The 12,401-nt window shown below is 38.0% G+C and overlaps 1 long non-coding RNA gene across 1 annotated transcript; it reads right to left on the reverse strand.

The window, feature by feature from the left end:
• Positions 1-3,783: 3,783 nt before the first annotated feature.
• LOC101744781 (uncharacterized) lies at positions 3,784-5,570 on the reverse strand. Its single transcript, XR_009974797.1, has 2 exons — positions 4,673-5,570; positions 3,784-4,381 (listed from the first exon to the last, which is right to left on the reverse strand). It is a non-coding gene; the product is annotated as an uncharacterized LOC101744781 (long non-coding RNA).
• Positions 5,571-12,401: the final 6,831 nt, after the last annotated feature.

The raw sequence follows: 12,401 nt of genomic DNA on the forward strand, positions 1-12,401 counted from the left end.
ATACGACCTTGAAATTCAACGTCAGAACGATGATATTTTCTGAGTAACCAAGCTAATAAAAATCAAAAAAACAGACAATCAGATAACTCTAGTGGAGGGAGCTCGTTAGGAATTATCCAGAAACAGCATATTCGAATAGTCAGAGGTATCTTGAATTTACGGGACTTTATTGATTTATTTTTATTGTATAGATGGGTGGATGAGCTCACAGCCCACCTGGTGCTAAATGTTTACTGGAGCCCATAGACATCTACAACGTAAATGCGCCACCCACCTTGAGATATAAGTTCTAAGGTCTCAAGTTTAGTTACAACGGCTGCCCCACCCTTCAAACCGAAAGGCGTTACTGCTTCACGGCAGAAATAGGCCGATCTCTTCTCACCCATTACAAGACATGATATTAAACATGAGAGTCTAAAATAAACCATAATCCGAGTGCTACGGCACATTAAGACTTTAAGATTGAATATCGTTCGCGTTAGTACAAAGGCTGTTGTACTACATTACGAAATGAGCAAGATAGATGATACCTACTCATATGCAGTAGTCGCAAGGGAAGGTGCCACCATTTCTGCCGCGAAATTTTCATGCATCCTCTTTGAAGAGTGAAGCGGCGTTTTAGCGATTATAGGCTCCGGTACCCACTTAGACCCCAGTAGGTCGTGTTCTCACTCTAATATTTGATTTATTAAATTGCACATGAAACAGTAGTGTAGGTACTCGTAATAGGCAACCCTATCTATAGCTGAGAGCCAATTCTATTAGACACCTACTGAGCAAAACAAGCAATGATAGAAATAAATGTAGGTAACTGCACTTGAGACCTTAGAACTTATATCTCAAGGTGGGTAGCGCATTTACGTTGTGGATGTCTATGGGCTCCGGTAACCACTAAACACCAGGTGGGCTGTGAGCTCATCCATCCAGCTATGCAATAAAAAATAAAAATAAAATTTGCAACATAATCTTTAATCGTAATTTTGAGTTTCTATAAAACTTTAATTAGTATTAAAATGTCTTTGACAATTCATACATGCAGAATACTCGTAAATTGAAACGAGTTATCTGAAATGTCTCGATAAAGATTTAGAGAAACGAATTAATTATTATTTTATGGCAAAAATTATGCATCCAAAAATAATATAGAAAAATGCGAGATTGACTCGTAAAGCGCTACACATACGAACTTATTTTCATCACTACATAGTTTTAAAAAAAACAAAATCGCTTTCTCTGTCCCTATATCTGTCTGTTCCTATGTATGCTTAAATGTTTAAAACTACGCAACGGATTTTGATGCCGGTTTTTTTAATAGATAGAGTGATTGAAGAGGAAGGTTTATATGTATAATAACATCCATTAAATAGTGGAGAAATCAATAATAAATTACAGATTCCGAAGCGAAGCGAGGGCGGGTCGCTAGTTGATAATAAAGGGCTTAAAATCACCGGTAGGTACCAATAACATTTACCGAGCTGTTCACATCACAGAACTAAGTGTAAATGTTATAATAAAGGATCTATTAGGTACACATTTTGCAGCTGTTTCGAATTTATTATGCTAATGAATACAACCGCCTGCCTACGATGTTAGTTATAAATCAACACACGGTCGTGAAGTTCGGTCAGCTTTTATTCGATGCTCGGTCTGAGCGATGCCTCTTCTGGTAGTCTTATCGTGCGTTCCAGTAGTTGTTTCCAAAATTCGCGTGACGACTAAGATTTTTTTTATGTTATACACAAACACAGCGGTAGGCAGCGGCTTGGCTCTGCCTCTGGCATTGCTGAAGTCCATGGGCGACGGTAACCACTCACAATCAGGTGGGCCGTGCGGTCGTTGCCTACAAAGGCAATAAAAAAACAAAATAAAAAGAAACGCAGCCTATCAATAAAAACGAAGTGAAATGCTGTTCGGAAATAAAAATGTTGTTGGCATTTTAAATTCGTGCTACATTGACATTCAGAATCATAACCATGAGAAGTCTATGTGATGTCAATGAAACGTCATTGTTGACATAGTAATAACTAGAAACAAATAACGCACGCTAAGACGGCCCCAATTTAGATTCTCCGTGTTATGGGTGTACCAGAGACTGACAAAGATTAAATAAGTACACGTATAGATAATAATCGCCCAAGTAAAGAGCAAAACAACTTGTTCATGACACAATTTTTGCCCGATGTAGGATTCGAACCTGTGACCCTTGGCGTAAGAGTCAGGGCCGCTAACTATTGCGTCAGTCAGCAAACCAGCAAAGTCTTATCCCGAAATGAATGAATTGTACAAAAACACCCCTTCAACTTTCTTTGTTGTCGCGCTTTCCCGTTATGGTCTGACGCGTCTGGATACTATCGCTTAAACAACCTCAGACGCAGGTGGTAGGACCTCTTGTGAGTCCACACCGGTAGGTACCATCACCCTGCCTATTTCTGAAGTAAAGCAGTAATGCGTTTCGGTTTGAAGGGTGGGGTAGCCGTTGTAAATATACTTGAGACCTTAGAACTTATATCTCAAGGTGGGTGGCGCATTTACGTTGTAGATGTCTATGGGCTCCAGTAACCACTTAACACCAGGTGGGCTGTGAGCTCGTCCACCCATCTAAGCAATAAAAAAAAACCTCAGTTGCAAACAAATCATTCATCTTATTCGATTACCAAGCGACCTCATCTCATTAGTTGGCCACTACTCTCTTCAATCGGTCCCTCATTGCTGAGGATCGTGACTCCGTCCGATTCCGTCAACCAGCTGTCTCCATCGATTCCATTCTGTAGCTTGATGGAGTGCGTCGCTGACAGGTATTTTCAGTTCCACCGCTATTTGGTCCGATAATAGTTTGGGACGTTTTTGGCTACTACAACGACTAACCAATCAAAGCTATTTACGAGTAGCAACATGTCTGCCGTTCTATCCGTCACTGTGTTCGCGCTAATAGTCTGTTTACCTCTGTTATCTGCTGCGAACACACGTACAGCCACGCGAGCTGTTGTGTGTACACCTAGCCTGATCTACGGAAGTACAGCACTTGTATCACCTGCTTTACCTTGTGCAACTACAACTAGACAGGGAACATGATTTAAGGTTTACGCTGCAGACGGGACGGGCTTAAGGGAGCTTTAAGTGCGGGTTTCGAACGAGAGGCCCATATCCAGGAGTTACTCTGACGTGAACTGATGAATTTGTTTATTTTTCGTCTTTGTTGATGCTTTCAATTCATGCCTTTTTAAGGTCGTCATAGCTTTAAGGATATTGTGTACCGGTGTTCGAATCCCTCAGACAGCTACCAAATTTTCTACTGAAATACGTATATAAAAAATGTACTTAAGTAATAAACACTAAGTAAAATTAAGTGATAAAAATTAAACCCGCCAAAAATTGTGTTTGCGTAATTACTGCCTGTTTTAACCGTGAGCAGTAAGGCGTTTCGGTTTGAAGGGTGGGGCAGCCGTTGTAACTAAACTGAGACCTTAGAACTTATATCTCAAGGTGGGTGGCGCATTTGCGTTGTAGATGTCTATGGGCTCCAGTAACCACTTAACACCAGGTGGGCTGTGAGCTCGTCCACCCATATAAGCAGTTAACCCAAAAAAATGACAATAAATTAAATTAAACTCGTATTGACTACCTTTTTCCTATTGAAGCAGTTGCAACGGCATGCCAGTGACAAAAATTTTAAAAACAAAATTGGGTAAATTTAAATAAAATAAAAATCCAAACGATTTTTTTTAAATATACTTCATTTTCATAATAAATTTTATTACTAAACAAACGTTGTTTCAAATCTAATTCAAATTTCCATTTCATGTTATACCTAATACCTAATAATAACTACGTATATTCGATTTTACAATTCAATATGTTAATGGTCTTTATTGACAAAACAATCTTCGTATTCTCTTATGCAAAATTTTATTTTATTCCCGCTAAAAAAACTTGTTTATTTATTAGACACGAAAAACGTGTGTTATATACAACTTTAATATTAGTATAGAATATAAAACAGGTTTATGTGTATGCAGAGACATGTTATAATCTCATAAAATGCACTGGTAAATAATTTTTTTTTTTTTATATTCTGTTCATATTTTTAATTTCACACATTTTTTTTTAATTGCTTTAGTATCAACACTAGTAATTAGCATCGTCGGTATAGTGATTACCATAAACGAATGATTATTAATGCTTATAAATATTTATAAAAAACATTATTAATGCTAAGCCGTATCTTGTTTTTTTCGATCGCGTCACAAGCAAAATACAAATCGTAATCTAAACATTTCTATGTTAAAAATAGACGACATTTATTATGAAAAAAAAAATACAAGGGTTTTGTTCGTCGAGAATTACATATATAAAGAACTGATATTAAAATATCTAAATCTATCTATATATATAAAAATGAATTGCTGTTCGTTAGTCTTGCTAAAACTCGAGAACGGCTGAACCGATTTGACTAATTTTGGTCTTGAATTATTCGTGGAAGTCCAGAGAAGGTTTAAAAGGTGAATAAATATGAAAATGCTTGGAATTATATAAAAACAAACAATTTTGTTTTTTCTTGATGTGTATGATTTAAGTTTATTTTATACAAAAGTTTAGGTCTTTTATTTCTCGATTGAGGCACTACGAAGTTTGCTGGGTCAGCTAGTATGTGAATAATTATTATAATATGTACCCTTTTGCGATAAATTAAACTGACTTGCACCTCTGATCTGTGTCAACGAAAACCGTCTGAACCAAAACGGTGTTATTTCCGCCATCTCCTCCTGTGTCTTCTTCGCCAGATCCTTCAGTATTTTGCACCTTATCATTAGCGCAGCAAGGTCGTGAATCGCAGTTTTTCCATTGACGGACGCATCTTTTTCTACATCCACCTTCCTGAGTCAGCCTTTGCGACTTTCCTGGGCTCTTACGGGAGCCACGACAACGGCTGTGTCTTATTGGTCCATAGCGTCTACCACGCTCTGGACTGCTGTCCATCCCACTCGAACAGTGCCTTTCCGGACCTTTCCCGTGTCGATGACCCCTATGTGGAACCCCTCGTCCAGGTGGTCCACGGTGTTCATGTCTTCGCTCAGCACTGTGGTCGTCGCGTCTGAAGCAAGGCAGTTCGTGGGATATTCCAGCAAATCTTTCACAAAGACTTCGAGAACACTTGCAATATTGGTGTCCATGGTTTATTTGTGGATGTTGATGAGGTGGCGGCCTTGGATGTCTGTGGCAAAGTCGTTCACGGTCGGGGCTGTGATGATGGCAAGCAAAATCAGGCCTTGGTGGTCTGAAATGACTCCAGCAACGTGACGCTTCATGTCGTGTCGAATGCCTTTCAGGACCATAAAAGCCACGTCTGTCAAACTCCCAAAACGGACCACGCACTCGATTCCTCTCAAACGGAGAAAATCCAAAGAATTCAACTACTCCGCGCATGTCGTATGTAGATTTGAAAATATGAAGAGAACTGGTTAGATCAAAGCCGAAGCCACTGTGATTACTCTGACGCCGAACTGGTGATTTTATATCGAATTATTACATAACATTGTGAAATTCACTTTTGATTCTAGATTTCATAGATCTATGAGTCATCATTCAAGTGTTGGTTCTCTTACAGATGTTTGTTCCATCCTATATATTTGTGCCTTTGTTATATCCATATCCATTGATACCTTTTTATTATGTTTTTTTGTTGGTTACTTTGTTCGTTAAAGAAATATTCGTTTCCATTAATTTAAAATCTTATTTCACAAGTATTACACATAATATGTAATGTGCCGTTTTCAGTTTCAAGCGGTTGCTCAATATTGCGCAATTCGATGCAACATTGCCTAACCATGGTGATTACGCTAAAATTACTGTCATTGTGACGATGACATCATTTCCTTTGACATTAATCGCAGTTTGATTCGCATTAGAAAAACCATTTGATTTTTTTTAACTATATTTCTAATGGAATCGTAAGCATCTCAACGAATTCAAGTTAGATTCATAATTTAGGTATTCAAAAATATAATACTTACCTCAAAACGACTAAAATTTATTACTGAAATTTGAGAATCGACGTCCTTGCTATAATTACCGGAATCACTATCGGAAACCATAGAAATCATGGCGCAATACTACCGGCTTTAAGACATGTAGTCACGAAGTCTATTCTACAACCCGGTTTTGCTACCCAGAGCCTTCACAAGGCGAATACATAACAATTTCTCATCCCCTGAAATGCGTAACCAATTCATCTACTATCCAAACACACATACCTCACGCGCTCCCCCACATAGCCGTATTTACGTATGGATATAGAGAATATAATCTGGCAATCTTGCGAGTGACGGGTGCCGGGGTCAAATCCTGTGCTCTTCTGATTAAAAATAATAGATACGCCATTATAATGTGCGTTGTTTGAAATGTATTTAAAAAAAATGAACAAATGCAGTCAATAGAATTTTCACGGCCAATGAAGGCTGATCAACTCACGGGCCGCCTGAAGATATTACTGTCCCTCGGGGACATCAGCAATTTCGTATTTATTGCCTTACGGTTACATCTAAACCGCTCCCTCCCGCTGAGGGCTCTTTTAGAACCTTTTTTAAAAGATAGATTTCTTCTATCCTAGTCCATCCTAGTTCTATTCCAGTTTGCAACCAACAAGTCTGTTAAACAATGTTAATATCAGCATATCCTTCTTGTTTGTAAATTAAAAAAAAATCGTCCCTGCTTACTTACTTAGAATACTAGCCGTTGACATTAATGACCATCTCCACTGTCCAAAAAAACTCGATAGCAGATAGCAAAAAAACCGAACCATGTTTGTCACAATTCAAAGCTGGATCTAGTTTAATAAAATTATTGGGCATATCACAAGACTATTATCAAAATGCTGGACTCAGCTATTCTTACAATTATTTTTTCCGTACCTTTTATCTATCGTACTGCTAGCTTCGAGGGGTTGTGCAACATTCCCCTTGGTTGATCTGTCAGATCTAATGGCTCAGCCTGAGTTAGTTTGCTAAGGTATACCCTAGCAAGAGCAGTGCTTCGCTAAATCTACATCCCAATCGTAACCATACTAAGAAGATCCGGCAAGAAACTCAATAGGTATAGCTGCATATCCTGTTGTAGTCCGGTTGTAATGCTTAAAACTATAAAGGTAGAATCGGGGGAGACCCGGAATGACATATCCAGGGTAGTGGCGTCTGTTCGTTGCCACGTCATCTAAATAAGGGATGTAACATACTTAACAAATCCAATTGAAACGCAAACCTTTCACCACAGGTAGATGTCGATGTGTATTAGCCCTGGTAATTTGATATCATACGCAGGGCCCTGAAACTGCGATACTTTAAGACAATCTTTTTGAATAGAAACTAGCGACATCTTGTAGCGGATGCCCCTAAACTTATACGTTGATAAATTTAAGACATTTGATTATTGTGTGACTAAAACCAGAAATAAAAAAAAAACAATTCTTTTTTTGTTATAGACAAATTGATTACATTTATCAATTTGTGGTTTCTGAAAATTTACAAAACCCTACATTAAAAATAAAATATAGGATAGGTAATATGTTACTGCCATTTACAGGAGTAATGAGAAAGTAATCGAAACGAAGTCATCTTGTGGCCGTCGCCCGTAAACATTTTCATGGAGTGCTTGAGTTGCTTATCTATAACAAATTTATGTGTTTTATCTATGATCGTGCAGACCGAAATTCATTATCGTCGCACCCTTGAAGTCCGTAGCCGTATTAGTGGATATCCCTGGCATGCGGTTCGGCGTGTCGTATTCGATAACGATTTAAGACCCCGCTCGTGGCCACTGAGTCGGGCGGATCTGCCTCAAACATACTCAACCTCTCCGGAAACTAATCCACAAAGCAAATTCTAATTTATATTTTAAGTTTAACTTGAAATATCAATTTGTAAGTTTTCGACAATCTCCATATATGATATCATGTCATTTCACGATTTTCTAAATGCGAAAGATTGAGTTTGTTTCACATACATTCATCGTGATCAAATTGAGTAATGTCTTTATTAAATCAAAATAACATGAAAAAGATTGTCATCCAACATCATCACCTTCTTCCTACTATTTATTCGTAGCCTTCTTCCTTCCTTTTTTATCCCATAATGCCTGATCCACTATTCTGGTCTACGAGTATGTCTACCTCACCGTCACTACTGATCTATTATCGTTTCATCATGCTACGTGTCCAGCCCAACTCTATTTCTCTTATTCTCTACTATTCTCTTACCAGCATCTATAACTTTTGTTTGGCGTCAAATTTTTTTTTTGTCATTTGACCTTTCATTGGCTCTGTTTGTAGACAGTAAAATTCATTTCTTAGAGGTTTCGTGGCAAATTTCATCGGACAATGGACAGCAGTATTCCAATGAACTATGTTACTCCATTTCGGATCTGCTATTCTCTTACCAGCTTCTATAACTTTTGTTTGGCGTCTAATTTTTTTATTTTATTTGTCATTTGACCTTTCATTGGCTCTGTTTGTAGACAATAAAATTCATTTCTTAGAGGTTTTAGGGGCAAATTTCATCGGACAATGGACAGCAGTATTCCAATGAACTAATTTCTCGCTTAATCATATTTTGAGCGCTTAACCCTTAATTTAATTTGTCTGTTTCTGGACTATGGACTTGTAATCCGTCCAAAATCCGTCTGTGTCCGGTCTAAAAGATGCGACAAGCATCACGTAATGCCATCAAAAACACAAGCTCATTTCTCAAGGTGCGAAGAGATGGATATTCACAACACACAACTTTCAGTGTTCACAGTTGAATTTAACAGTATTTATTGTTAAGCTGATACATTTTCTGCCCACTTATTATCACACAACACAGGTATTACATAGATGCTATGTAAACCTAAAACAATTTCGTCTCAAATATGCTGTGTGAATTAGTATAGTGCACCAAATTTCTGCACCGGTTTTAATATCGGCGATTGTGGTCTCCCGTGGCATTTTTATTGCGTCCTAGAGTGATTTAGTGTCTGACATCGGTGTGTCCTGAGTATACGCACACTGAGATACTGTATACAAAACATTTCAATGATAGTGTGCCGGGTAGCTATCATACAACGCAAGATATTTGACAGATGCTTGAATCTCGCTTACGACACTTTCAAGTTAAGCTCGCATATATACAAGTTCCGAACAACAACATTCGGACCGTCGGTCTGCCGAGTAATATCACCCGCTCGGTGGAAGATCTTCCCTTTGTCGTTTAAGCCTCCCACAATAGAAAATAGCTTACGATGATAATACAGTTAATACATGCCGTTACAGGAAATTTGCTCCTACAGGAACAAACATAATAACTGGGAACAAATCATGCAAGGTTATCCGGCCCAATTTAGCAATCCCTGTGTTATGGGTACCAGAGATGATATGCATACTTATATACGTTTAAATGTATAGATAAATAAACACCCAGACGAAGAGCAAACAAACTTGTTCATCCCACGAATGTTTGCCCGATATGGGAATCGAATCAACGACCTACCGCGTAACAATCAGGGGTGCTAACTCTGCGGCTACGAGTCAGTGAAATGACCATTTGATGACGAGATTACTATCGCACATCGTCAGATCAAAGTCTTGATTGTATTCTAATACCATAATCCAGCATTCAAAATGGTACACATGACGATGCACGCGAGCTAAATATACCCCCTATAACCATTGTGTTAGGGTCGTATCAATTTCCAATTCACGACAAACATAAATAAACATATTTATCAGTCCTTAGTTGAACAGGGAATCCCAGTTTCGGACTAAATGAACGCGTGAGATTTTTCACATATTTTATATTTATTACACAGACATTACAATCAGCAGACACGGCATTATTAAAAATAAAAAAAGTCCACCACCGGGTTCTTCACGTCCGAATTCAATAAGGCCATAACGCCGTAGCCCATAAATCCACTACGCCATAATACAAAAACGCGTTTTATCAGTACGGATGCGGAAACGGATACCGCATGCGGATTCCCGAATATCAGTTTATTTCTCTTGAGGCGTGTCTTATTGTTATTGTTATTAACGACTAGGTGAGACGACTGGCTTTCATTTGTCTTTAAATATTATTCAATAGCTTTTGAAAAATCATTATGCTGCGTTTTAAATTTACATCGTAAAGCATACGAAATCACACGAATCGTTGGAAGGGTCTTTATTACACATAGGGCACGATTGAGATATTGATCTAATGTTCCAAAGCGATTGGAGGATTTACGTTCTGATGTCTATGGCTGCTGTTAATCACTGTGTGTCTATCTGACAATCAAACTAACACTAACGATTTTACCGGCTTGGAAAGGAGCTCCCTTCCACGGTGCTTCTCGAGGGCTGTGTTATACCTTTTCTCAAGCAAAACTTGGGGAGAGTGCTTAGCGATAAACAGCGGCTTAGCTCTATTTTAGCTGAGGTCCATAAGCAACAGAAAACAGTCTGCCTACAACGGTAAAAAAACACAATAACAAAAAATATATATATTTATCGACTGCCACTTCTAATTACTTTTATATAGCAATTTCATTAATTGTTACATTTGTATAATTTATCTACTTATTAATTATCGATGCTACGAGTACACTATAGCGAACGGCTTCAGTGTACAGACAGACTTGACCTAATAATGGTTTCATGAAGCTGCTTTTCAAAGCAACGTACAAACACGACCGCACACCCTACTTTCGCATATACACAGATTTTGATATGAAAAGTCACAATACGTACGGGTCATTGCACGCCGGAGTAAATAAAATAATATTTTTCTTGATGCTTTATTCGAGGTGAGCTCCGGAGAGCAAAGAGGATTCTATCAAATGTTTTAGACGAATCTTATTTTTGCGGGATGTATATTTTTTTAGGTTATGAACACCTTTTTAGGAAATAAATTAATAAAATAAAAAATCTATCTATATACTTATATATAAAAATGAATTGCCGTTCGTTAGTCTCGCTAAAACTCGAGAAGGACTGGACCGATTTGGCTAATTTTGGTCTTGAATTATTTGTGGAAGTCCAGAGAAGGTTTAAAAGGTAGATAAATATGAAAATGCTCGGAATTAAATAATAAAAAAATTGTTTTTCCTGTGATGTGTCCCCGGTCGGACGAATTCCTTTTGTTTGTTTTAAATTTTTATTTTTATTTATTGATTGAGGCACTACGAAGTCTGCCGGGTCAGCTAGTAAAAAATAAAAAAGCCTGTATTTACTTATCGTTAATTTTCATTGTAAATGTGGTATTTCTTTGTTAATATTTAGTTAGGTATTAATGTTTTGCTTATAGTGTAAATGTTAGTAAGAGTTGATTTTTGTTATTGGATATGGGCCCCTCCTCGAGTGAAGGCCTCCTCCAGTCCTTTCCACTGATCTCTGTCCTTGCCGATAGTTTGCCAGTCCTTTCTTATTGTTACGCGCTGGGATTCGGGATAAATAAAATTCCACCAAAGTACAACTAAAAACTATATTCAACACTTAAAACACTGAAAAAAGACTTTAAAATCCTTAATTCGCTTCTTCCGCTTCGCTTCAGGTGATCCGTTCGCTGTTTCGCTTCGAGTAATTCCGATAACTGACTGACTGCGTGCCATCCCTGCAACGCTTTTATAGTCGATACCTCATCCCTATAATTATCGAGAATATTCCACACATCTCTAGTATTGTGTTTCCACTATCTGACAATAGATGGTGTTGTACTTCTCGAGCGTTCTAGGTGCTACTAGATCCTTCGATAATCGTTCGACTATTCGGTGATAGATAGCGTTACTCTTACCGGCGTAACATTATTATTTCGGTTATGTCTTCTTTTCGGTCTCCTTACCCTTTTGCCAATTCTTTTTCTTTGCCAATTCAGTTTCTTCCGATTACTGAGAAAAAAAATTATTACGGAGGACTTTCCGTTGCGAATTTCTCTGCCTGCTTCTGCCGTGAAGAATGGGCTTCAGGTTGGAAAGGTGGGGCAGCCGATGTACTACAAAACTGAGACTTAGGACTCGTGTCTCAAGGTGAGTGGCGGCATTTACGCTGTCGATGGCTATGGGCTCCGGTAACCGCTTAACGACATGTGAACCGTGAGCTCGACCACCAATCTAAGAATTAAAAAAAATTCAGACCATATCGTTCTATCTTTTAATGTTATATATTTTACCGGCAAATTACATATAAATTTTTAACACGCTGTAATTAGCTCGGTATTAACTAAAGTTTTAACACCTTATCTTGTGCTGTAAATATTTAATGCAAAGCTGTAGAAAAAGTTTATCAAGCTTAGAGAATATTAAGTGCAACGTCTTTATGGGTAACATTTTTACAATTTACGTTTGCCTGTAATGCGGCTGTACCCGCTAAAACCGCTCTAAGCGGGATAACTTCACAATTT

Source organism: Bombyx mori, chromosome 14, assembly GCF_030269925.1.
Source record: "Bombyx mori chromosome 14, ASM3026992v2".
Lineage (NCBI taxonomy): Eukaryota > Metazoa > Arthropoda > Insecta > Lepidoptera > Bombycidae > Bombyx > Bombyx mori.